This window comes from Anser brachyrhynchus (genome assembly GCF_964034855.1).
Source record: "Anser brachyrhynchus genome assembly, chromosome: 2".
Lineage (NCBI taxonomy): Eukaryota > Metazoa > Chordata > Aves > Anseriformes > Anatidae > Anser > Anser brachyrhynchus.
Genome location: NC_137695.1, coordinates 36,718,750 through 36,746,718, shown reverse-complemented (window position 1 = coordinate 36,746,718; position 27,969 = coordinate 36,718,750). Strand labels below are relative to the sequence as shown.

Here is a 27,969-nt window from a genome sequence, read left to right as displayed (position 1 = left end):
TAGTAATTTTTGCAATGTTTCTCTGTGAGCTTTTTCTACCAGCACTTTGTGCAACCTGAAGTGCTGTCACCTTCCCTGTATGCATGCCAACGAGGGTGTCTTTTAGTCTGCTTTAGTAGGTGGTCTCCTTGTCTCTTGGATTTTACATACTCTTTGCTGGGTTCACGCTGTAGAATAGACTACATTAGTCCAAGACAGTTATTTACCCAAAGAGTACTGTGTAGAAGAGGGTGGGGCGGGGGGGGGGAAGAACTGGAAAACCTAACTGCTAATTACTCAGATATGGCAACATGGCAATTTCTATTGCATTTCTTCTGTCCTGATGATGCCTTCATCAAAAGTTAGACTGTGCGGTAAGGCTGTGATGCTAGGAACAGCAATTCTGTTTCCACAGAGCGTTTCTGAAATTATATTGAAGTCTAACTTGGTATAAGTAACCTTCTGGGGCCTTGTCATCTGTTCTCAGAAGTCCAGAGGGCTACACGCTTTCTTCCTGTAGTTTGATTGTTTTCATTAATCTGCGCATAGCTGATGTGTATCCTTTAGAGAGGAGGGTCAGTACCTCCTTAAAGCTAGTTCCTAATGTAATGTTTAGTCTGAAAATAGAGACAGGACTTCAGCTGAGTCACTTTATCATATTTTGACAACGTATATATCTAATTTGATTTACATTTATTTTGGGTATTTTTAATCATGTGTGCAGATGAGGTTGTTGCTTGTATGAGCCAGTATGTGCTCACATGTGCTCCCTTGTTTCATGGTAAATATTGACACGACATACACATACCTGTGCAACTGTATGGCTTACCTGGACAGTTCTGCTTTTCCTGAGACCTGTTGATTGCTGAGAAATGGGTATGAAAGAAATGAGTGTCTGAACATAACAACAGTAGGCCTGAAGAAGCAACACTGTGTGTAGGAGGAGACGTGAAAGATAAATCAGAAGACACATTAATGGAGGCAGAAGTTATTAATTGTATTGTGCTGAAAATGGCTAGCAGATCTTGAAGGGAGAAGAACCCCAAGTGTTTGCATATAGAATAGTCGCACAAACTAAGATGATCTACTGGCGCTGCACACACAAAGTGCTGTTATTGAATAGCTTCCAGCAAGGTATTTGTATAGTGGCCTTGGCTGTCAGAGCTGAGCTGTGGTGCTTCTCATTAAAGTTGACTGGTTCCCAAATACTAGGATGGCTCCTGCAACAGAACAGTACTTGCTGTGAGAGCACAGGCAGCTGTTTTTCCAAGTAGTAGGATTAGCAAGAAAAACAAAACTTCAACAAAAGAATAGTTGCAGAAGATGGACCAAAAGCTGCGTATAAAATACTGCGCATCTGAAAAGTTCAGGTCATATGAAGGAGGAAAGAGGATTCTGAAATTCTGTCTGAAACTTCGGCATCTGCTGCCTTCAATGACTTCACTTCGTGCTTAATATTAGGCAGTCAGGGGGCCAAATTCTGCAGCAAGGAGTTCAAGTGGTTTCATAATCCATCGGGTGAATGCGTGTAGCTTGCTTGAAGTTGGCCCTTTCAATATTTTCTCAGAAATGCTAATAAAGGTTGGGCCGTGTCCTCACTTTTGCTGCAAGGTGTTGAGTTACAAGCTGGGTGCGAGCACACGCAATTTGGTATTGCTGAGATGTTTGCTTTGCTCCCCTTTGTGTTGGGGAAACTTCCACCAGCATATTGGATAAAGTGCAGTGGGATGTCAGTGACAGCTCCTGTATTGGAGCTCACAGTGCGCTGTGTAAAACAAGCATAAAAAGATGCAACGCTTTCATGTTGCTAGTGATGAGGACAAGGGGCTACACGTGTCAGCACTGACGGGAGGCCTAGCAAACTTGAGCCTGGAAGGATTTTAACTTCAAGCAGAGCTCTTTAGAAGAACAGGAAGATGATATAGGTAGTTACTGTCATGCAACTCTTTTTTAGCATTTTGCTTAGTGTATAAATTAAAATGTGAAGTTGAGATTTGCTTTTCTGAAGAGGTGGTAGTTCTTATCCTAAGGCTTCTTATACCGCAAGCGATGCAGCAACTATATGGGATGGTTTTGGGTAGAAAATGTATAGTGGTTATCATGTCTGCTCTTCAGGGCGTGAGAGAATGTTTTTCTAGCCGAGCAGCAGTCCCTATGCGGAAATAAGGTAAAATAGTCAGTGTATGGGATGCTTCTTCCAGTACCTGGAAATTGGAGGACAGGCCTGTACTCAGTTGCTATGCTATGTAATGGGCATAAATGTGTGGCCTTGCAAAACAAATGAACAATTACACTTATTTACCTCAGCAGCAGTACCAATTATTGTTCATTGAAAGCAACTAACTAAACCTAATTGTGGCAATATTTATCTTAATTTAATCTTCTGTCCAGCTGTAATATTTTTTTTTAAATTTATTTACGGAAAATGCATCTCACAGTGATGTAGAAGGATGTATGTTCCAAGGATGTTGCTTACTCACTTTGCAAGTTGGTGTGGTGAGAAAGGCCATTCTATTTCAGGAAGGTTTTTCTATCTTAAATAGTCTTTTGTGACTAACAGTTCTGATCAGCACCTTTTTTTTTCTCCTCCCCACTTGTAATCTTGAGCAGAGCAGATTTTGGGATTCTGTTTCATTTCCAGGTCTGTTTTCCTTTGCTCTTTGGGTTTGAATTTAAATTGTGATAAAACATTAAGTGCAACATTTGTGACAAAGCCTAGATTATATTAATCATATGGAAGTAAATGGAATTGCCGTTAAACTTCAACTAAAACATGATTTTCGATGACAAAATATGTTCTTGTTCTGAGGTTACTGATTACATGGAGAGGCTAAGGCATAAAATATTTTCAGGGCTTAAAGTTTCAGTCTCCTATTTTATAGGAAGAAAGGGCTGAAAACAAACATCTGTTAACGTGTTACATACACATTTTTTCCTTTTTAAGTTTGAAGGCCTTGTATAAAGTCAATAGGAATATTTTCTTTTTCCTCTGCCTACTCGAGTGGCTTTGGGTGAGGCCTGTTGTGGGGCTGCGTACCGGCAGTTTGCAGGGACTGTTCGTCTTGTACAACAGCAAACCTAAATAAATACAACTCAGCAAATGAAACAAGTCGAAGAAACATCAGGTAACTTGTAGTGGTTGTGTTATACTTCACTTGTGCAGGACATACTTGTTTGGGGGTGAAAACGTATAGCGATTATTGTGGCTGCTCTTCAGGGCATGAGAGAAAGTTTTTGTAGCTGAGCAGCCGTCCTTATGAGGAATGTAAAGTAGTCAGGTCAAATCTTCTGTTTTTCACCTAATCTTTACCTGGGGAATGTGAAAAGATGATATGAATAATAAAAAATAATCGAGGAAGAGGTGATGCTAAAAAGACAAGGAAACACGCCTGTCTAATCTGGAGGCAAACTCTTCTATCGTTCCTTCCTCTTGTATGATATGGTGCAAATATAAACAAGTTATCAGAAATATTTTGTGACAGGCTGCAGAATACTTTCATGCAAAACAAATAAGCGCTGGAGGCCAGCTGTTTTCAGTGTACTTTTTATATTGCCCCTGAATGTGCTTTTTTCTTTATTTATAATTCTTTTTCTTGAGCAAGCTATGATTTACTAAGAATTAATTTTATTTGTCTCTAGTAAACACCAGTGATTCAAAATTTGATAAAAATCTAAGTAGATAGCTAAATACACATTGAGAAAGTCATAGACTTAAGGTTTTAGTGTTAATTTGAAACAGTGACAATTAAAGAATAGATTTGATAAATTAGCTGTAGCTAACAAAAAAGGTCCTTGGTTTTAAGGGTCTGTGAATAATTTCACAATTAAAATTAAGCAACCAATTACTGTTACTCAGTGTCTGACTCTACACCAAGACATTTGCAAATGCTTTATTTATTATACTTTCTTTTGGTTATGAGATGCTAGAGTAATATTCTGACCTGTGGAATACAAGAAATATTCCCATGGATAGTCTAATCATTTTCTTTGATACTGATTTTTGCATTTTTTCACCCTGAATTCTTAGGGTGCTCCTTCTTGATTATTTGCTGTGACAAAAACAGGGAGTGGATTACTTGAGCAAAGAGGCTGCAGTGCTGTTTGTGTCTCTGATGAGTGCCCAGACTGGAGTATGTTACTACTGTGGACTTTCATTTAAGATAATATAATACATTAAAGAATAATAAAAAAAAATGACTGAAATACAGCTGTTAGTTCCATTTCTGCCTTGTGGTAGAAGGACGAAGTAGAAATAGAATTTATTAGTTTAAGTAGAATTTATCAGTTAACTGGAAAAAGTGGAAAAAAACAATAGGATTTGAAGCCAAGCTTGGCTGTCTTATGACCCCAAAGATCAGAATTTAGTTCGGATGTATTTTGAAACATTTCTTCTGACTTTGAATTATAAAGATTTTTTAAGAGATTTTTGTGCAAAGCTGAGCACTTTCATTTTGAAATGTTGACATTTCTGAAATTGCTCCAACAAAATGTTTTTTTAATTTAGGAAATATTTGGACACTGCTGAGATTTCGTTCTCCACACGCACTTTTTGCTTTTTTCTAAGACTATATTGTCAAACTTGACTAAGCTGCAAATGTTTCTGTTCCCTCTGGAAATATATTTTTTTCCAACATATTTTGACAAATAGTAAATATTCCTTGAATAAAAATAGAACTGCTGAATATCTGAGTGTGCTGTGGAAAGTATCGCATCTTTCTTCAGTAATGTGGTCACCTTACTTTGTAGGAGGTATCCAGACAGAAGCTGTAAGTGGAGCTTTAACACAGAAGTTGCAGGCTGGTACATATAAGACGCCAGAGATCCAATTTCACTGCTATCTGAGATTGGCATGGGCACATGAATGTGAACTCAGCCCCATGTTGTGATAGATGACTGTGGCATTCAGGGAACAAAACTGTCGTTATTTCACTCTTTTTTTTTTTTTTAGCTGTAATCGTTCTGAGCATCTTCATCAGCGTGTGTGCGTGCTACAGGAATTCATTTAAGGGCTTCATGGAGACTTCAGATGCTTATCTGCTTGCAGGTGAAGCCTGCATACCAAGTTGTTGAGGTCTGCCCTTGCTTCCTGTTTGCTTTTGTGTTCGGTTCAAAGTACTGACTTAGATTTGAGTAAATTTGGCGACAAACTTGGAAAATTTACATCTTTTTCTAACAACCTGTAGAAGTGTTGTGGCTTCTGTAACTTGCAGAGGAGTGTCTGCTACCTTGCAGGCATCGTTGTTTCTTACACTGGGTTACCTGAGCACTCAGAGTTATTAAGGTCCCAGTTTTGATGTATAAAAACAAGTAAACAAAAACCCACTCACCTGCATTTGCATTTCAGAACTTTTCTACGGAGGCTTCATCGTATGAACTCTTCATGATTAGGATAGAGGCGGACATAAGTAAGTGCTGTAGAGTTCCAAAGAAACACCCAAATAGCTCCTCTTCCCCATAGATTTGTTTAGGCCGCGTTGCTAGAACTTCCTGACTCACTTAGTGTGTTCGCTAATGTGAAAAAGATGGATTTGTGGGAAGGGGAGCAAAACCTCTCCGCAGCTGTGACAGCAGAGAGAGAAAGAGGCTCAGGAGTATGCTGCTTTGTGCTCTCGAGCTGGGGCTTGTTCATCCAAGTGCAGAGCGCCATGGACCTGGAAGGGATAACAAGTTCACAAAAAGTTGCTTAGGACTACTATGATATTTGGAGGGAGGAGGAAAGCTGTGAGGTATTTACAATAAACCTCTGGTTTGCACAGCCTTCCAGGGAGGAATTAGGATGGCCTAGGGTCCTCTCGGGTAGTTAGAAGCACTGTATGCTCCTGGGAAGAGACAGAGCATGGTAGAGGTATGGTTTGTAGAGGGTGGGAAGATAATGTTTTGTGTGGGGCTTTTTGTTGCTGTTTGATTTTTGCTTTTTCTTGTATGTATTTCCACTTCAGAGGGCTGTGCCAGGGAATCTCCTTTTCCCAGGTTCAGTGTAAGCCCTTGCTACACTTTAGAGGTGCTCTATACCTGTGCTGTAGGACTTTTCATACGTGAACCTAGCATTGCAGTTTCCTTGCATCTCAGAAAATCTCTTATTGACTAAATAATCCTGAACCATGTAAATGCTACTATAGATGAGAAATGCAGCTGCTGTAGCTGTGTCAGTCCTCGTGCTTTATCTTTAGTGGTCACGCTTAACAGTACTTCCAAATATTGTTCTCTGTCCCAGGGCAGCTATCCAGAGAGTTAGTTATCTGGATGTAATATCTCGTTCAGCTATCCAGAATGACCCCTTTCTCACTGGCAACTTTTGGTGACATTGTGAAGAGTGAGTCTTCAGAACAGAGCAAATAATCCTGTCTTTGCTCGCAGTTGTCTTGGGGCAGTTACCAGTGCTCTCTTTAGACCAGATTCAGTGGGGAGATAAAGTCTGCATTGGACACGGTGATCTGGAACAAAGTTATATGCCAAGGAGTTTTAATGGCTCTCTGAACCAGCTTCCGGAGCCAGGGTAAATATCAAGAGCCTGAAAGCAGAGGTTGTTAAGGTGAGACGGTAACTGGATACCCAGGATGGGGAAAAGGTATTTGTTGCTGTTACCTTTTCTGGATAATTTTGATTACATTATTGTATTTTAATATGAGTTGGTTGCGTTTTAATCACTCTGTAGAAGAAATTACCTTTGAGCTACCGTTACCTAATGGATTTTAGCTCTGGAGCAATTTTCATATTACAGAGTCTGAAACCATCATGAAAGAGATCAGTGAGAATGTGTGTATCTGCTATTGCTTTACCTGAACTTTACATATACCCTTAAATGCATGTCAAATATGGAAATGAGTATAATAAAAATGAATATTAATTTATTAGCTTAATGAATGTTATGGTGATATACTGATTTGCTCTGTAGCTGCATCTTTTCCCCTTGATGGCAATCTGAATTATTTAAAAAAGAAAGGAAGGAAAAAAATCCAGTTCCTGTAGCAGTATTACCCAAATTCTGTGCTACTCCACTGACCTCTGAAATGTACTGCACATATAGCTCGTGACCCCTTCTGCTCTTGCAAACAGCACGGTGTGTCAGCAGCAGGACTCCTTAGTGCCAGAAAATGTTCTGGAAATGAAGGAATGCTTCTTCCCTGTCTCTGCTTATTCAGAAGCCACTGCATTTGAAAACTGAATCCTCCGCCTCCTTGGTTCCCCCAACCCTCTTTAATATTGGAAAAGAGTGGAATTTTGCCTGCAGTGGTACAAGTGACTGCTTAAGATCCTTGGCACCTCGTGAATTCAAAGCATATTAGTATTTGTAGCTCTCCGCTATGTGTGGCTAGAACTGGGGTGTGTAACTAAGCATACAGTTGTCTAGACGGTTTTGTTAACTTATGTGGTGAAATAATGCAACTTTTTTTACAGCCATTTTGTTTTACTAGACTTACTATATCAACAGTTAGGGAAAATAATTGATGTTGATCTTTCTGCATGTGTAATTTAAAAATATTAATTCTAACTGAAGACCAGCTAAATATTTCTTTCAGAAGCCTGGAGAGATGCAGGAGGTTAGGGTGAAAAGTGAGAGCAGAAGGGAGCTGGTTAGGAAGAGCCCAGATGTTTAGTTTTTTGCTGGCAAATTGACACAGGATAGTAAACTGCAGAGGTAAGAAGGAAAAAACTTCCAGTACCTGCACTTCTGGAAGACAGTTGGGTAGGATTAGTCACCCTTTCACAACAACAGCAACAAAAACCCCATACGTAGTGGGGGGTTGGAATAAAAAATATTTATATTTTTTTCTTATCTGTGTTGACATGTGGAACAAAGACATTTAAATCTCTCTTCTGTTAATCTCCTGGCTGTTTCCTAAACTAGGAAGATGCTGCCCCACTCATACCCTGCCACCTGACTTTTCTTCCGTCAAACCCTGACGGAAGGAGAGGGATGATAAATTCCACGTCTATTTATTGCTGTCCTTGTAGGAGGGTCTGCTCAGGCATTGTATAGCTTTTGATAAATAGTTATGTTCAGTAGTTCTGGTACCCATACAGACCACGTATTTTGGTTTTGGTGACCCAAGGTGGTTTGCCCTTTGCATAATAAATGTCCACTGAGAACGTATTCTGTTTTAGAGCTGGTAGACATGTTTTAGGATTTTTAGGCAAATGAGAAATTGTCTACTGTTCTGTTACTGCTTTTCAGAAAATCTCTAGCCTGTGGTTGTGCTCACCTGTTGCTAACCCTTCTGACTGTTCTTTTTGTTCTCTGCTGCTCCACAGGTGAGTGGTTTAGTTTTCCCCATCAGAGTTGGAGCCGTTCTGTCACAGCTGCTGCTACTGCTCCTCTGTCCTGGAACCACTGAACCACTTCATCATGTAAAATCTCAAAGCCTTCTTTACTTGTGAATGCTCATTGTTCTGATTTATTGATTTTTGATTCTCTACAGGGCAAGTGCAGCTAGGAACAGGTTGCTTACATAGGTATAATAGTATGATATAATTTATTTGTACTGATTAGGCCCATGTGTTACTAAGTGAACCCTGTAAACCCAGAAGGTTCCTTTTCCATCTTCGCCAAACGTCTATGCTTGTCTCTCAGTTTGAAGAACTAATGCTGAAATACCAAGTTGCGGGGTCAAAGAGACTCCAGTCTGCATATACCGGGTGCATATATTGGGTGCGTTCTTTCCTAATGCCTGACAACTTCTTCCTGATTTTCACCCTTCTAGAGAAAGCAGAGTATAGCAAGGAGTAAAGAAGGAAAAAATACGAAGTTGAAGCAAGGAACAGAAGGAGTTTGTGAAAGACAAGTCTGTTTTTTTTGTTTGTTTGTTTGTTTGTTTTTAATAAGCTCTTTAACAGGCAGTCAGTCTCAGCTGGAGTGTTTGAATCCCAGAAGCTGGGCAGAGTTACCCACCTGAACAGAATCCAAGTTTTTTCTTGCCAGTCAGAGACACCCCCAATTCAGGAACAACTATACTGGCTACTCATTTTCTGCAGGCTCACTTTGGGAGTGGATGGTCAGGGATGTTCATGCAGTTTGCTTGAGGTGTGTACTTGACCAAGATTCAGCATTCTTAAAACATGCCTAAAGTATCCTCAGTATACTGCCCTCAGTCAATTAACTTTGAAAATGCCTATAGTCCATATTACTATAAATCTTCACATTGGGTCATCTCTATAGGTTATTTTATCTACCTTAGCTCTCAAGCTGAATCCCTCTTGGTATTAAGAATTTTTCTTCTCTGCAGGTAATCTGTCTAGATACTTTCTTATTTAATTCACTTGGTCTAGATCACACTTTTAAGAGCAGCATTAATGATCTTGATGTAGATCGTTTCTCTCCATATTTTCATCCTGAAGCACAACTTCATGTACCTGAGACTTGAATTTTTTTGCTTGGCTTTCCTGCTCAGAATGCTGAGAACCTGAATACGTGCTCCAAAGGGCAGAGTTCAGAGAACTGGTGTTCAGCACGGTGAGAAAGCGACTGTGTATGCTGAAGCACTCTTCGTGAAAAAATAGTGCATCTTCTTGTCAGATATGACATATCCTTTTCCTGTTCCTTCAAGAACACAGTAGACTTTCCCTTAAGGTCAGTTTTAAAGTCATCACGTTTGGAGTCCTTGGATTTGCTGTAAGTTGGACTGGCAGTTGCCCATCCCTTCTAAACAAACATTGTTCTATTGCTGTTGTAGCAGAACTGCTTTTTTTCTCTGTCTCCTCCCCACTCTCCTGCCCTCCCAGTGATTCCACAGCAGAATAGATCTCTTTCCAAGATAATAAAGGCTTTTCCTTCTGGCTACTGCTTGGTTACTTTCCACCTTGTTGTCACAGGTAGGTGGCTTAGTAAAAAAGGCTTCCTAATAATAACCTCTCTGGCAGGTAGTCTGCAGCTAGTTTAGTGAACAAGTTGTAGCTTATGTGAACCTCCTGTCCTGACTTTTTTTTTTTTGACTGGTTTCCTCATCATGAGTCCATTACAGCTTTCCACCTTTGAACCTCTGAAGTGAAGCAACCACACGTCTTGGATGATGGAAGTTAGAATGTATTAGGCAGAACTGATGACAAGCGTTCGGGAAAGCAAAGGTTTGGATTTTTATTTTTTTTTTCTAACTTCTCACTAAAAGCAGAACATAAGCCCAGAGACCTTTACCAGAAGGTGATGGAAGGTGAGACTTCCATCTTATGAGTCTGAGGCAAGGAACTGGCTGCCCCCCATGTTAATACAATGCAACAGGTTGAACTGCTCTGTATTGTATATTTTGAACCCCAAAATGTTTTACAGCATGGCAAAGGAGGTTTGCTTTCTCAGTTGGTACCCATGCTGTGCAGTGGTCTCATCTTAAGTACTGTACATTGTTGTTGATCCGTAGGTATATGAAGCTGAAGTCTCAGTCATTCTGTTTCCTTGTACTCTGCTAGTTAGTCTTATGGTCTTATAGTTAGTCTTATGGTTAGTCTTATAGTCCATGGCTATGCAGCAGGATGTGAAAAAGGACTCCGACAATCACAACAGCTCATCATATCCTAACAGTCATGAGTTCACCTGGCCAGAACAAAATACTGCCCCTTCCAGTTGCACGTATATCCGTGTGACTTAGACGAACAGTAGTTTGTATGGTATCTCACATAACGTCTTACGGTGGGATATATTCACTGTTTGTTATCTCCAGTTGCATAGGTGATTTCTGGGCTGTGCATCCAAAAGAATAGCACAACTATGACATTGCTCTGTAATACTTTATCCTGTATCTGTCGATACTCTCTGAGTTTCCTCTACTTGAGGAGGGGAGAAATAGTGATTTGTGTTAGGGGGAGAGGAGTATACTAGTTCTTGCACGTTCACCATAAGATACTTTTGTAGAAGGGTTTATATCTAGGGACTGCTGAACTCTTCATCCTCTGAAAACTGCGTTGCCTTTTGCAGTGCCATCTTTTCACACAGATTCACACAGATTTCTCTAGGTTGGAAGAGACCTCAAGATCATCGAGTCCAACCTCCGACCTAACACTAAGTACTCCACTAAACCATATCCCTAAGCTCTACATCTAAACGTCTTTTAAAGACCTCCAGGGATGGTGACTCCACCACCTCCCTGGGCAGCCTGTTCCAATGCTTAATAACCCTTTCGGTAAAGAAGTACTTCCTAACATCCAACCTAAAACTCCCCTGTCGCAACTTTAGCCCATTCCCCCTCGTCCTGTCACTAGGCACGTGGGAGAATAGACCAACCCCCACCTCTCTACAGCCTCCTTTCAGGTAACTGTAGAGAGCGATGAGGTCGCCCCTGAGCCTCCTCTTCTCCAGGCTGAACAACCCCAGCTCCCTCAGCCGCTCCTCGTAAGACTTGTTCTCCAGACCCCTCACCAGCTTGGTCGCCCTTCTCTGGACTCGCTCGAGCACGTCCATGTCCTTCCTGTAGCGAGGGGCCCAAAACTGAACACAGTACTCGAGGTGCGGCCTCACCAGAGCCGAGTACAGGGGCACAATCACTTCCCTCGACCTGCTGGCCACACTGCTTCTTATACAGGCCAGGATGCCGTTGGCCTTCTTGGCCACCTGAGCACACTGCTGGCTCATATTCAGCCGACTATCCACCAATACTCCCAGGTCCTTCTCGGCCAGGCAGCTTTCCAGCCACTCATCTCCCAGCCTGTAGCTCTGCTTGGGGTTGTTGCAGCCCAGGTGCAGGACCCGGCACTTGGCCTTGTTGAACTTCATGCAGGTACTTCCTTTTGGTACTGACTGCTTTTTAAAATAGACATACATGGTTTAGTTAAACAAAGCTGTTTCATCGTTACATGGCGGAGCCATAGGAAATGTTTATACTGGCAGACAAATGAAGCTTGGAAGCTATTCCAACCTGATGACCTGGGGAAAGAAAAGTTGTGGTAATGAGAGGTAGATTTATTTAGAGTCTGCTCCATCCTCCCTTCGTGGATGTTGAGAATGGAGGCAGTGCAGAGAGCGCACAGAGTTATTTCTGTGCTGGGGAAGAGATTCGAGAACGTTACGTGAGTTACAAAAGTTTTCCTAATCATTACATTTACTAGTTATTTGATGGACATGTTAATATACCAGAATCTTGTTTAGCTGTAATCTTGTTTCTGTTGCTTAGGATGTGTTGTAATATGAAAGACATCCAGTAACGATGACGTGACCTTACCAGAACGGCTTGAATAACACAGTTGCTGGCTTGGGGAGACACAGACTTTTTAACAGATATCTTGGTTGGAGAAGAACTGAGAAAAGTCTGTGTATCTGCCTTTCACAAACATGTAGTAGTAATGAGATAGGCTGCGAAGTGCATATTTGTCAGTTGTGTTCGAGAACTCAGATAACGACAGTGATGGGACCGATTTAAGGAATTAGATAAATGGAATAGTGGCTTGTGGGGTTTTGTATTTGGTCGGGGATTGAATTTGAGGATTGATTATGGGCATTTCCTGAGATTGAACATGTTCTTACACATTTTGTATTCTTTGGGTCTCATACCGGGCATGTGCGTGTATGTGATCAGCTGATTTTCATGTTTTAGTTTTGAGGGAGCAGCTCATGCAGAAGCCTTCTGATGAGGAGTGAAGATTTTGAGATACATGCAGTCTTTTTCTGCTGATGTGCACTTGTTGTGGTGTCAATACTACCAGCTTGAACTGGATGTGGGAAAATGAAAATAGTGCTCCATGATTCCTGGACATGGCTTACTTGCACTGCACTCTGTAGCCAACTGTGAGCACGAGGGATCTGGCTTTACATTTTCTTTTTCAGCATATATCCAGTGTTCCTATAGAAATGAATATGCCAGATATGACTTCTAAAGATCACCAGTGCCTCACCACTAGGTAGAGATTTCTGCATTGTTTCAACTTCATATTTTCTTCTCTGTGTACAGCTTTGAAGTTGCACACAGTTGCTGTGGATCGAGGATTTAGTCCTCTATGATTTGACATTTCCCTCTGCTTCCACTGACATGATGAACAGATTATATTGCTTGTAAGAGATGGCCAACACATTGCTGTGCATGTGGACTACAGAGATTAATCTGCTTATCAAATACAGTATAGTAGTGGAATTTGCATGTTTTTAACTTCATGTAACTGTGAACCAGCATTGCTGTTGTGGATTCTGTACAGGGGGGTGAAGGAAATAGGAAGGCCTGTTGCAAAGCAGACTGGAATAAGATAAAAGCCACTCTTGTCTACACAATGTTAATAGGTCTAGGCTATTACAGGATTCGAATTGCTTGTTTTGCCATCTGATCTCCTCTTTCATGGCATTTCCACTTGGTGTAATAGATCTTGAACTTTCGCTTTGGCACCGATGCATTAGAAGAATAAAATGGCAAATCTGTGTGGTGGTGTCGGGGGTTGTGTTCTGGGTATGTGCCTTTTTTTTTTTTTTTTAACTCACTGACACCTTCCTTTTTTTTTTTTCTAAATCTTTCAACAAGTAGTAAAACTGGTGAAAATCATAATTCTCAGACTTTGTGACCACTGTGTAAGTGAAAATACTGGCAGCAAGGCTGCGTCGCCTCCCAGTGACAAGAGTTGTTTGGAGATGCCACAGGTGTGTGGGCAGGAAGGATTCGCACGCTCACAGAACAGAGAGGTAATTTGCACCTCTGAAAACAGTCTTTTGGTGACCCCTGACACTTTTGGATTGTGCATGGGTGACTTCTCCACTATAAAGATCCCAATCTGTATATCAGGAGATGTAGCCTCATAACTAAGCCTACACATAAGTATATAAAAATGAACATATATATGCATGAAGAATGTTTACTTTTCCTTTGTCTACATGTAAGTGTGTTGCATGCAAATAAATAATTTGTTTTGGGTAGGAAACTGAAGTCTAATTCCTCTTTCAAGTTGGGGACATCATAGAATTCAAAATGAGTTTTACTCAGAGGAGTATGCAAATACTTAATATTTCTGATTACTGTTTCTTTTTTTAAAACACATTTACAATAACTCTTGCCTTTGTTTTTCTGTATCACACAAATCTTGCTGTTGAGCCTTTGATAGCTATGTCGGCTCAATTGATTGTGAAGGAGAAAATCTTAAATGATCAAAATATGTGGGCAGGTGAGGTGAACCATAAATATTTATTCCAGCAGCCAAGTAATTTAATTTCTAAGCTTTGTGTTGTGTCTGTGAGCTTTAATTACAGAGCAGTATCTGTGAGACCACTTCTGAATCCAAAGTTGATTAAGTACTCAAGAACTTCTTATTTATATTAGCTGCTATATTTATAGTTATTTCTTGCTGTCTTTTGACTTTTTTATTTTATAAATATATATTTATTTTATTCTGTAACCTTTCCTCTTCTGTGTGTATTTGGACCAGAAGAATGTGCCAGAAATGGTCCTAAGAAGGCGAGGGAGAGAGAGATTCCAGATCAGCAAGAGTACTGTTTCTGACTGTGTTTCTGTTGTTTTATCTGTTGAAGGAGTGCTTTATTGCTTTTTAATCATCTGGGATTATATTTGACTTTGTGTTGAATAATAAGAACGTGCTGCTGCTAGGTTGTCTCTGCAGAAAGAGAGGAACTGGATGAAGAGAAAATTGATGAATAAAATGTAAGCAGTGGTGGGACTAAAAGGGATGCTCTTTCCTGTAGCTAGCAAATCTTCCTGTCTTTTATTTTGTTTTTATTGATTTTTTTTCATGCCTTGTGTATCCTCTCTGTTCTTCAAGAACTTAGGAATTCAAGTAAGCAGAGTCTGCTGCAGGGGGGAAAAGGTCACATATGCCGCTTGATACGTTTGCTCGTCAGAACAGATTAGTTAGGATCCCGAATAATTGTTTCCCACCCAGAAAGTAATGTCAAGTTGTGAAGACACTGAGGATCCCAATGAGTGCTGATTAGCAACTGGTTCCTTCGTGAATGTCACTTGTCTCATCCTTGTACTCTCGGTGTGCTTATCAGCGTCTGCCTTCCCCGGACAGGGGGCACTGATGGGGTCACTTTTCTCTGAAGCCACCTGCGCGGCAGTGCGCAGTGCTGCAGAGCTGGAAAGGAGCGTGCCGACGACTTAGGTTGATGCTGAGGTGCTTACTGAAGCTGCTTCTTGACTCAGATACGGTTTATCTACCAAAACCACTGCCCATAAAAGAAGCTGTGGCAGAAATGACGGTCTGTGAACATAACGTAGTTTCTTTTTCTATGAATCATAAACCAGATTGTGGTCTGGCTGAAGGCCTGCTCGTGGAGTCTGACACCGCCATGAAGACTGCTTCTATTTATTTTCTCTTCTGCTTTCTATCCCCCTGCAACTCCTGCCTTCTGCAGAGGTGGATGGTGACTGTCTGAGGTCTCGCACATCACGAGGCAGGGCGATATTTCTAGGTCATCGCGCTGTCTTGTTCGTTCATTCACAGGTGTGTGGTTTTCTTTTTCTTTTTTTTTTTTCTTTCTTTAAATCTAGGGACGTTTGCCTGCAAGGTAAAAGATGAAAGCGCTTGCCAGGGTTACGCAGCATGTGTGCGGTTATAACCAAGTTTCTATACAAACTGCAGCTCTGTCCCTCCTCAGTCCTTGTTCTTTCACCTGATTGTTAATACTCGAGTGTCAAAAGAGGGTTTTCTTTTGACTTGTAGGTCATGTTACAAGTAAATGTTGCCCGCAATATCAGAAAGGATAGTATGAGAGTGACATTACCTTGACCACATTTACCTCACAGATGAGAACAGGTTGTTGGTTCTCTGGGCTGTAGCTGCTTGCAGCTGAACTGTTTTCTTGTATAATTCACTAGGAGAGCTAGGAACTTGGATTGGTATTTTTGCAGTAATTTGTTTTGTTTTTCCTCCAGTCTCTTTGTTTCCCTTCTCTGGCTTTGCTGCTCCCCCACCTTGGGCTGCTCTTGCATTGCTCTGATTTTAATTCTCCTTGCTTTTACTTGGTCCCCCTGCACAGGGCTGAAAGGGGTCTTCTGGATCATCAAAATGTGAAAGGCGAAAGGAAGTTATCTATAGTTGTGGACCTTGGTTGTGTGTTTTATTCAGAATTAAGGAAAAGAGTGGTTTAAAGTTGGGCCACTGGCGAGTTGAAAGAAAGGTAACTTCCTCTAAATCGTGGATCCTAGTGCCTCATGCAGTTTGGATAGCTGCACTATGGTTTTTAGAGTCCCAGCAGTGCCTCACCTAAGGCTGAACAGTTCCTTTGAGGCGATTTCTGTCGGTAAGGGCGGTGTGCACAAGTAACAGTTGTTTGTTGGTTCCTTGTCTGCATTTAACTAACTTCTGCTCATTTTTGAGTTTCAGTTGTTTAAAATATTTGTAACTCGAACTTTCTTGGCAGTGATGCGCCATATGGTATAGGGTAACTGTGTATGCATGTCTTGCCTGTGTTTTGTTTACATACTTTTGTTCTGTAGCAAGTGTTTCTCATGTTACTGGTAAATGTGCCTTTTTTTCCAGGAACTCTGTGAGTATATGAGTAATTTATTTTAGTTCTCAGATCAATTGTCCAGCATGTTCAACAAACACTGCGTTATCTCTCCTAGTCACTGCAGTGGATATGAACTCGCAACCTGTTGTGTCATGATTTTGAGGCGAGAGTCCAATCACCTGATCATTACTGCTGCTGCAGCTACTCCATCACAGGCTGATTGTCCTTCAGCACGCAGCTGTCGTATCACGTACACTGATGGTGTGTTTAATGGTAAATCGTACAGTCAGTGATGTAAGACTTTGAGCAGAATTTGTTGTCTTTAGTTTCATTGTTTATAGTTGGAAAATTGTTAATCGTATTTCTGCAGGGTTACAGCTAAAAACATGGATTGGAAAAATAAGGTTGTAAACCATGTATTTGGTGAGAGTCATAAAATCAGAGTATTTTGCTGTGTGTTTAATTATAGTACCATATAGTCAAATAAGGTTACTTTTTCTGTGCAGTAAATCATTGTGACCGACCCTGGCTTTCAGACTGTGGAAGTTACTTGAAAATATATATTAACAAGGATATAATAGTATTTTCCTGTGTATATAGTGTACTAGAAGGGTTTCTGGAATCTTTCGAAACAAAAATAAACTATTATATCTCAAAATTCTCACAAAAGGATGCGTTAGTCTCCTTATTTCTCCTGCCAGAAGCTAGATTTGGGTGGAGCAGCAAACATGCAGCATAGGAGTGAAGGACATTATGAAGTAAGGTCCAGATATCCTGCTGCTTCAGGCTTTGCTGAAGAAGACTGGCCCATATCTGATTCAGGATGCTTCTCCAGATGTGGGTTGTATCCTTAAAACTGACTCTGGCTAATAGTTGTCTGGCAAATATAACGAGTTTGTACATGGTGGGGGAGCAGGCAGGAATGGCACAGGAGGATGAAGTATTGTTGCACGTGTCATCCTGGGTTTCCCTCCCTTCCCAGCTCTTGGTCAATTCCAAAACTCACTTTTGGCTCTGTCCCAGACCCATCGTTTTGAAGTGGGATTGTTTTTTTTGAGAAGGGAAGGATTTGAGCTTGATATGAATATAAACACTTATACCAGTTGTTCTTTCCAATACTCATCTGTTGCGTTGTGCGATTTGTTGTAAAGACTTCTGTCTCAGCCTTTAGGATCTGACATTGCTAAAGTTTGCAGGCTGGGGCTGGAGAGGGGAAGGATTATATCCTGTTTAAAATACTTAAAGTAACAACTCTAATCTGGAATAGAGGAGATAATCCTCAACAGGCTTGTGATAACTATATTAAGAATGTTTAGTGGAGGAAGAAAGTACATCTGCTTTCTTTAGGAACATATCATCCATCTCCTACTGTTTTATGGTGCTGTATACTAAATTATCCGTTTTGCACTGATGTAGTTGATGCTGTGCAAGTCATCATAGTGTAAATGTAGTGGAGTAGCACATTTGTCACAGCAAGCTATCAAGGTACCGTGTTACATCAAGATGAAAAAATTGCCAAATTGCCAAATACAAGTCTGCTTAACATTTGTATCTGTAGATATAGATCTTGTGTTTGAGCCTGGCGTCCTTACTGAGATGATTAAGAAGGAAAGATGGTGTTTACTACTAGAAAATATTCTTAATTGAAGATGTTAATTCTGAGTACTTGCAATGTGCTGAAGGTACAGTGCATCTGTTCTCGGCTTCCTGCTGACTTTTGGTTGAGTAGCAGTAGTTGTAACGTGCATGTTGTAAAACGGTGTATTTTAATACCCTAATTGTGGAATGCTGCAATAAGAAGAAAAGTTTTAACATTCCTGTTGAAGCATTATTATCTAGTCTTGAGTGTGTGCATACCTGACTAATGTCTTTGAATCTCAAAGCTGATTAATAGCGCAGAACAAACTTTCAAACTTTGGAAGGGAGCGATCCATGTTCATTTGTCCCCTGCCTTCAGTTGTGTGGGTTTTTTCCGTGCTAAATTACAGCTAAAAGAGGGAAGAAAACTTGCAAGCTATCAATGTCTGAATGGTATTATAAACATTACAGTCTGCCCTGCGCTATATATATTTACTATAATCAGCATGTTCTGTGACTGAGAAATAAAGCAGATTTTGTCACTCTATTGTATTTGCTAACAAAACAAGGTATGACATTCAGATAGAGCTGATGCTTTGCACTTTTAAACTGTTGGAATCTTGCACGCAGTCCAAAAGGCTCTATATTTTTGTCTGTTTTGGTCTTTAACAAAGTGGGAAGAAAGAAGATGATGGAGAAGGTGATTCTCTATCCAATTTCCATTTCCTTCTGTCTTTTGAAGGTTTGTAATAATGTTGCTGTGTACATGCAAATGATGTTAATCAGGAGATTTTTCGTATCAGCTTTGTCAACGTTTACATTCACTTTACACATTGAATTTGCATTTGAAAAGGGCTGTTATAATCAACATTTAAAGGATAACATAGTCAAATTTACATTTGATTGAGTAGAAATGTTAAGTAATTTTAGCTGAGCTGTTGCTAGGAAACAAGCCAATGTTTTGTGTTTTGTTTTTTTTTTTTAAATCTATAATTGTCTTTCTATTTTATTGTCAATTCATCTGGTAATGCAAGAACACCAATATGCAAGCAATATAACTAATGTCTTTGCTACGTTGCTGGATGCTTAGTTTTCCTCCTGGTCAGAACTTAGAGTGAAGTGTTGGAGAAATATGTTTGAAATATATTTGTAAATGGTCTTTTTTTTTTAGTTAACATCAATTGTTTGACTTGCAGAAAAAAAATCTGGGTAATTTTATGATAAAATACCTTTTAGGAAGTATATTAACTCATTTACTTTTTTAGTGGTTGATGGATAGTGACTAATACGCTAACCAAAGAACGTCATACAGCTGCGTAAGAGTTCAGAGGAGTTTTATATATGACTTTTCAGGGTTTGTTTGGCACACTTTTTGTCCTGTGACAAGCTGATTGTTTTGATGGCCGAGTTATTTTCATTCAAGTAGGCAGAACTGAGTCGTAGATGGAAAACAAAATCTCCCGATTTTGGCTGTATTCTGGCAGTCAACTGTCTGTCGAGTTGAACTTGTAATAGCATTCCACAGCTTGGCACTTTGCAGTGTTCATCTGGCAAAAATGCTAATTAAAGGGAAGAATAGTTCCTATTCATATCAGTCTCAAAGCATTTCGAGTGCATTATCTGTGTGGTGCATATAAATGTGGCAATTCCCTGAAACTTGCTGCAGCAACGCGTTTGAAGGAATGTGGCTCCTTGCATGGCGGATGGATGAGAGACTCTCTTGCCTCAGTGCCTGGCCAGACCAGACAATACGATTTTGTTTAAGATACACCGTCTTCTTTGCTTCACGGACCCCAGAGCTTTTTGCAAAGCCTTCCGTCAGAGGCTGGTCCTACAGTGACTCTGTAGGCAAACATAGCAGCCATTATTTCGCATGTCAATAGCTCACAAACATCCTTGGACATTCAAACTTCTCTAAGCCCGAGCAGAGGGCTGGCCCAATTTCAATTGTTATCCCTCCTTAATCCCTTCAGAAAACAGCCCTAATTCTCATCTTTCCACCTTCATGGTCAAGTTAAGTGGGCGAATGGGCTTCCACGCTGCGTGCAGAACTAAAAGGATTCAGGGTTTACAAGTGTGACATGCAAACCGCCCAGCTTTCTGGCTAGGACGAGGAGTGCTAGTGGGTTTAATCACGCTGACATGACAACAGTGTGGGGACTACCATTATAATGCTGCGTAAACAGCGCGGGCATTCCAGATCCCTGCCGCAAGAAAGCCCGCAGATTTCCTTACGTTTTTTACGGTCTCGCAGCGGTATGGGCCGCATTCCTCAGATTCTGGGCAATCTGTCCGTCTGCAAAATATGTATTATAAAATGTGATCAGGCAGGGCCTGCCATCTCAGGGGAGCAGATGCGGTTTTCCTACAGCTCTCAGCACCTGTTGCATTCCTTACTGGAAAATAACGATTAAAATAGCTTTTTCTCACTACTTATTTTATTTGCCTTTTTTTTCAAAAAAAAGTCTGCGTGGTGCAGTGTGGTTGGAAAGAAAGCTCAGGAGGCTAATTCTCATTTGCATACTCCTACGTTTCAGGTGTTGGTGCTTGTGTGCCTGCAGTCCTTCAGCAGGCTCTCATTGCCTTCCAGCTCTGGCAGGAAAAGAGGACAAGGTCTGGAGCTTGAGCCCCACCATGGAGCGACAGGGAGCTGTGTTTATGGAGGGGACATGGGTTACCTCATTGGAAGAAGGTGGAGAAAAGATGAAGGCGTATATCTGCACTGCAATGCAGGAAAAAAAAATCAATGTAGGGAAAAAAAGTACTTGTTTGTAGAACAAAAATGGGAACAACAAAACCCCTCGCTGATATGTAGTGAATCCTAGTAACTTGAAATAACCAGGAAATTTTTTAAACAGCCAGCCTCTTAAAATGCTCAGGCTAAGTATAGGAAACTGAGCAAATCTGAGCAGAATATTGAAGACTGTGGAGGGCGGTGTGTATGTAGTGTGTGTGTGCACCCCTGTGGCAGCCTGCGTGCCTTGCTTGGGCTTCCTCTCTTCAAGACAGCTTTTTAAATTTCTTTGGATGAAATCCAGGTGGAGGCAAAATGATCTTAACTGCATCTACATAAAATTTCATGTAAATGCATAGAAAAAAGTTAGCCATCTCTATGTAGAAATTACTTTTTCTTTTATCCATGCTGAAGTTAATAGCCTTCATGTATGGATCGTGTCTTAGGAGGAGTGCATAACAGAAGATAGGAGCTATCACTTAGCAAAGCTGTCTATTAATTCTGTTTAAATGTTATTTTAAGTCACTGTTATTTTCCAAGACACTTTAAAACCTGTAGAAACCTACTGCTTCTATGTTTTTACACAAAATGTTCAAAAGGCATATGCAGTTGTCTTTTGGGAGGCTGGCCATTACTGTCACTTCTGTGTTATATAGTGCAGGATCACAGAATCACAGAAGGGATTGGGCTGGAAGGGACCTTAAAGATCACCTAATTCTAACCCCCTGCTACGGGCAGGGACACCTCCCACCAGCCCAGGTTGCCCAAAGCCCCATCCAGCCTGGCCTGGAACACCTCCAGGGATGGGGCATCCACAGCTTCTCTGGCCAAAGATCATGGTGCGTGCTAGCTTGTGCTAACTGGATGCTTCTAATTCCTTTAGCACTTCTGTTACCGCCTTTTTTTTTTTTTTTCCTGGAGCAGTAACTGCAATATAGAACAGGGTGGATTTGTTTGTTTGGTTTTGTTGTTTGCTTTTCCTGGACAGTATTGTTCTAGAGATTTAAACACTGGCCGATTTTACTGGCATGGAGATGCACACAAAAAAAATATTCTTACTTGATTAATTCTGTGTGTTTAACTTTTATTCTGGGTGCTCAGTTGATTTTTTTGTTATCCTGTAATTGGTCCATTGCCCACCTTTGTTCTGGGAAGGGGGAGGATAACATGAAATTGGAAGCATAAGAGCAATTTGTGTTATACTTCTCTTCTTTAGAAAGGTTTCTTGACCTTACAAAGTTTCTGTAAGTAGGTGAACTACTTGTTCACCTCTAAATTTTCATCATTAGTTATAAAATATACCTGTTTAGTTTCTTTTTGCATTGTTTTCAGCACCATTTTGAACGTCTGTTATTGTTGTTTTTGTGGGTCTACAGCAACGCTTATTCATTCATCCTTTTGCTGTTCTTATCTCTGCCTCTAACAAGTAACCCCGGGACCTGGTACATGTTCATAGTTGTGTTGATCCTTCAGTATTTTACTGGCTGCATATTAATTACATGCATGTGAAGCCACTTCTGTATTCCTTATTGCTTTTTATAGTTGCAAAGAGCTCTCCTTGCCATTCCTGTCTTAGGAATTAGTTTCCATTGCTATAGTTATTACCAAGGTTTCTGACTGTCAAGTAATGCTTCTGGAGTTACTTTCTCCTTACAGTATAGTTTTCATCATGCTAAATTTCCAGGTGCTTGTATGCACCTATTTCATGTGAGTTTCTAGTTTTCTATTGATACTAGCTGCTGGCAGGTAGAAGCTTACGTGATTTTAGTGAGCCTATTTTTTTTTTTGTGGGTATCCTTCTGTTGAATGAAGAGAAGTGCAGAAGCAGCAGATAATCAAGGGAACCCCTAATATAGCTGAAAGAAGGAACTGGAGTCTACAATATTTACAGCAATAGACAGGTTTTGAGAGTTAAAATTATAATAAACCTACTGGGTTTATTATAACTGTACTTTAAATATGGGGGAAACAGGTAGCTAATTGTTTTTAATGTGTAAGCAGTTTTTGTATTCCATCAGCGTATTCCTTTGTGTTAAGACTTCATAGGAGGTAAGCATCACTGTTTAAACCTAAAAAATGTTATTCTTCCTTCTTGGTGATAGAGCAGTTGTTAATAAAAAAATTACATACGTCATTGATCTGTTCGCATCTTGAGATATTTGGTATGTTTTATTTGAATGGCTGCACACTCTAACGCAAAAGTAAAAGGATTTCCAACTTCCTTCCCCAGTCCCATAAAATGTTGCAGGCTATGGGGTCTAAAAGGTGGGGGCTTCCCTTCTTACCTCTACTGCAGTAACATCAGTGATTCTGTTTGAAAAAGAAATCTGTAAAATTCAGCTCCATGTGTACTTCAAGCTACACAGAGAGAAAATGAAAATCTTCCAATCTCTTTAAAGCCTGTCACTGATTCTTGGCTAGAGATGGCTTCTCCATAGTGCTCATGTATGCTATTAATACTACAAGCAGGTTATGTTTGAGCAAGGTCTTCAATCTGGGGGAGAGGGAGAAGCTCATTATTGAAGGCAGATACATTGGCTGCATTATAATGATGAAATTGCATGTGTGGGTGAGATGAGAAGCAAAATTAGATTAGTTCTAGCGATTTTTAGTTGATAGCTTTTAATCTGCTTGAGCTTTTTAAGTCTATTCAATTTCTTCCTCAGAAGAAGGCCCAATTCTTCATGGTCAACAATGTGTAAGTAGGTACTGAGACTAGGCTCAATAAAGGTGGGAGAAGAAAAGGGGACAGAAGGGATGTTTCAAGATGTCACAAAATACTCACTGTTCATCAGGTGCTTACTGTATTCAAATGTTGATATGTATTTGGTTTTGGCTTCCTAAGATATTATTCAAAACTTACTTTTTCCAGCTTCATTTAAAAGAAAATTTTGTTAACTTACATTTTAATGCATAGATGTGCATGTGCATGCTCATTGTGATATAACATAATGTTAAATCCATATAATTATTTTTGTAGGAGTTCTAATTACAATCTGAACCTCTTTTATATATGAGTGAAGACTTTGAGATAGTTGCTAAATTTAGCTTTTGCTAGGTTACTACTTTGGTCATTCTTTTCTTGCTTTGCCAACAGACAGATTTAGGCACCATGATGTGAGAATGATTATCTTAACAGTATTTTATATCCAATTTGTATGAGTCTGTCTGAAGGCATACTGTACAGGTGAAGCACCTTGTAGCACGTATGTAAGAGGTGGTATTGTACACACACCTGTGTAGCTAAAAGGTAACCTTTTAAATCATCTGCTGTTTTGGTAATTGTCTGTTCTCATGTGCTGGGGGCTGCTGCCTCTGGTCATTCTAGGTCGGTGGAAAGGGACAATTTCCTGTCCTCGTTATCTTGCAGATGTGCTTGGAGTTGCACATTTGATTCTGACGTGTGCAAGGGTGGCAAAACATGAAGTGTGATACTTAAATGGCAAACCACAACCCCCTCAAAGAATTTATATCCTCATGTATTCAGTGCAAACTGTCCAGGGCTCGAAGAAAGGACTGAAGTGCCGTATGACTATGTGGCTGGAGACCCTAATACAGTGTTCAGTTAACAGTGATGATCAGTGGAAGAGAGGAAGTTTAATTGTACTGTCGGGTGCACATAGTCCAGAAGCTCGTCTCCTGTGTATTCTTAAGGGTTCTGGACTGGCTGTTCCCTGTGTTTCAATGCATACCACTTCTGTGTGTGATAATGATCGTTTAATTCTTTCCTTCTGGTCTTGGCTGTGGCAACGAACTGGATTCCAGCACTGTGTGTGACATCATCTCATGACTGTACTGCCTCACTTTTCAAATGTTTGGCTAGCGTGATGATGAATCAGGGATTTTTTTATTTCCTCCAGGCTGACTTCACATGCTTTCTCTGGTGTAGGGAGACTGCTTTTCATGGGCATTTCTATGTGCAGTGTGGTTTTCCTCATCTTTTTTTTTTTCCTCCCAGTTATTGTTCAAATCATGTTCTTCATAGTTTTAGCTTTAATTACAAACAATAATTGAACTTCATGCATTATGTGATGAGCTTCAGGTAGGTGAAGAAGCAACGTGCCCTCTTCAGCAGCAGAATGGACAGTGCAAAAAAGGATGCAGGACCACAGTTTTCCATTTTAGTCCCGTACCAGGAAGAATTGTAACATTGTTCTTCCTTAAATGTATATTCTTGGATGGCTGTTTGAGATATGACTGTTGCTGTAGCCTGCAGGCTAAGTTGCTGCCTTTGATGTTGCACCACAGGCATGCAATTCTGCCAGAAGGCACAACCACAGCTCTTCTGCTTTTTCTGGGCCCGGCACAAAACATGTATACCCAACCACCCACTTGTTTTGTGTGGCTGCTGCATGAACTGGAAATAAGATAACTGAACTAGTTTACCTTGGAGTTGATAAAACTTCAGTATCAATTGAGATATATATATATTTAATTGTTAATATTTTACCATTTGGTTGGCTTGGCTCCTCCATGTCCAGCCTAGCAGGAAAACTCGAACAACCTTCCCACTAGAGTGTAATTCTCATGTAAGTAAACCTGTGGGAGAGCCTAATTTCAGACATTTAGAAATCTTCTGAGCGGGTGCCATCCCTTTCTGGCTCTCAACTAGGCGTAGAAACTCTTTCCCTCATGGGCTGGTTTTTAAATGCCTAAGGAGAGTATCTGCTAAACTGCCAGCCTTGAACTTGTATGAACCCTCTACAAAACAGAGCTACCTGGGGCCTCAAGCTTCAGGGAGAAGGGTATTTCTGTCAAAGTATCCGCTGTTGTACTTCACGTCTGGACTCTCAAAATTCTACTTCAGGCCTAATAAAAAAATAAATAAAGCCCCCAACCCATTCTAAAAGGTTAGCTGGATACCCCAAAGCAGGGGTGCCAGCAGTGCTCCCAGGAACCTGGTGGTGGAGCTTGCTAGTCTGTCCTCTCTTCTGGCCCGGCTTTCTGCAGCTTCTCCTTGTTGGAGCTCTGTAACCTTCAAGTCTTTGGCATGGATACCCCTTCCAGCCCTTCGAGGCTGTTAGCATCCAAGGTTTCAAAGCTGGGATGCCATCTACTTAGGTTGCTTGCTGCCTCTGGGAACCAACTTCTGGATCTTCTGAAGGCAATTAAAGGATCTGCTGAGCTCTAAGGAACCCTGGCCTGTTCTGTGCTTGGAAAGGGACAGTGAGAGCCTAAGGCATTAGGAACCTGTGAAGAGTTGCTATATGCCCTGTTGTCTGACATTGGGGAAGTATGTCAGATGCCTCTCTCTTAAATTGTTCCTACTGAATCATGGCCTATTAAGATTCCTGAGTCCTTTAGGTTGGAAGGGACTTTGGGAACTCATCTAATTCAAACTCCTCTTCAGAGGGGAAGGTCAACACTGAGTTCAGGTGAGGTTATTATGGTAGTATCTGAACTTAACTAGCTGTCTGTATTGGCTGAGATAATCTTGCAGGGCATTGCACCTCTTGCCGTAAATGTACCCCACAGTCCTCTCTGTGTCTGCACCTGGGCTCCTTTTAGCTGCTGAGCTTGTAAATGCAAAAGTGCAATCCCAGGCCCAAGGAGTTCCCATGCTTTGGAGCCAGCCTGGTCAGCTCTTGTTGTCCTAAAGCACATGCTGTTCTTCAGGCCGGTGACAGCCTAGCACACAACCTACTGCCTGATTGCTCTAGAAAATGAAGTTAATGCAATAACAGCAACACCTGCAGTTTCCTAAGGATGACTTTATTCGAACAGGTTTTACGTCAGTCTGAGAGCTGTTTTTCCCACTTCATTCTGGCAGTGTTCTCCCATGCCTGCTGCTGACATTTTGCTTTTGTAACAGATTTGGGAGCACGTCTCAGTTTTGTCGGCACCCGTTGTACTCACGGCAGTCCCCAGAGCAGCCAGAAGGCCACAGCAGCCGCAAGCAGTAGTTATCAAGGTAACGCGGTGCCTGTGGCAGCTCTGCTTCCTGACTCAGCCTGCTCACGCATCGAACCAAAGTGCTGAGTGCTCGGCTGCTGGGCAGCAACGTTACCCAGCAGCACAGGCGTGTCAATGAAGCGCTACCCGGTAATGGGGCATCCTGTTATTGAGTGTCATAGATAGCAAGTGGAATATAGACTTCAATTTTTCTCCGTGTGAATAGAACCAAAAGTATTCATTTCCAGAATACTGCTCTGGTTCGTTCGAATCTCTGTCAACACACCAGTCAGTGGGTCGGTGCTGCTGTTCGTGTACAGTAAAGAAAGATGAGAAGAGTTGCAAAACCAGACAAGTGGGCTGGAGTGAACTAAGCTGCAGACCTACATACGCATCAGTGCTCTTCATTACCGCTTTTATTCTGATCTGGTATTTCTCCCCTCTGCACTTGTCCAGGTTGTCATCAGGAGAGGCCCCTGTGAATCGCACCTAGAACATGAAAGCACAGCTTTCCAGTGTGGCTCCCAGTAGGATATAAGCCTTTATGTTGGGGTGGGGGGTAGGGATAGGGGGTGCTGTTCTGTTCTGAGTTGATTACAGAGCGGTGCCAGTAGAAATCTTTTAAGTCAAAGGAAGGGAAAATGTAAAACTAGCAAGAAAAAATGCTCCGAAATTTAAAAGCTAAGGGATCCACCCGCTACTTGCTGTGGCTCCCTGTCTGCCTGGATTCTTGCTGACAGTGCAAATGCACAGTAAAGTAAGATCGAGGCATCCACTGTCTGCCACTTACTGAGGCAGAGCTGCCTTGGCCCTCTCCAGGGTTATTATGAGGCTCTCCTGAAAAGTTAAAAACTTCTTCAAATCACTGTGGGCTTCTGAAACCTACCTGGAGATTTTTTTCCATTCTCTTCCCCTTACTTTCCATTGTTTCCGTCTGATCCTGTATACTCAGCGTGCAGCCGGGAAAGCCGCAAGTCCAGCTGTGCTGAAAGCAACATTTTAGTGTGGTTGTGGCACCTTCTATTCCTAGATCCAGAAAAAATGGAAGCCTTCTTCAGTCTGGGGAAGGTGGTGAGTGCTTCCTGCTTCACTATCTACGTGCTCTGTCAGAGAGATGGTTTCAGGCAGAAAATTAGATATTTTTTCTTTTAAACACAGTATAACACAAACTGATTCAATCTTTGCAGCTCATGTTATGTAGCCTGGACAGATCGTACACGTATTCTTTCCCCACAGCCTTTGGTGGCAGAGCAGACACTTGACACTTCACCAGTGGCACCCTGAGCCTTTTTTTGGGAGGGGGCGAAGGGGATGGAGGTGAGGTAGAGAGGGAACTCTGAAGAAAATCTCTTGATGGCAAAACGTGCTTAAAACACCTTGTTCTATAGGGGAAGAAGTTTGCTTTGCAATATCTGCTCCT

At 41.1% G+C, this 27,969-nt stretch overlaps 1 protein-coding gene and 1 long non-coding RNA gene across 2 annotated transcripts in view; both read left to right on the top strand.

Moving 5' to 3' along the window:
* Nucleotides 1-27,969, top strand: part of JAZF1 (JAZF zinc finger 1) — a 191,052-nt gene that overhangs the window by 3,511 nt on the left and 159,572 nt on the right. The gene's annotated exons all lie outside the window — the stretch shown is intronic.
* Nucleotides 240-21,994, top strand: LOC308189886. Its single transcript, XR_013946700.1, has 2 exons — nt 240-10,881; nt 11,682-21,994. It is a non-coding gene; the product is annotated as an uncharacterized lncRNA (long non-coding RNA).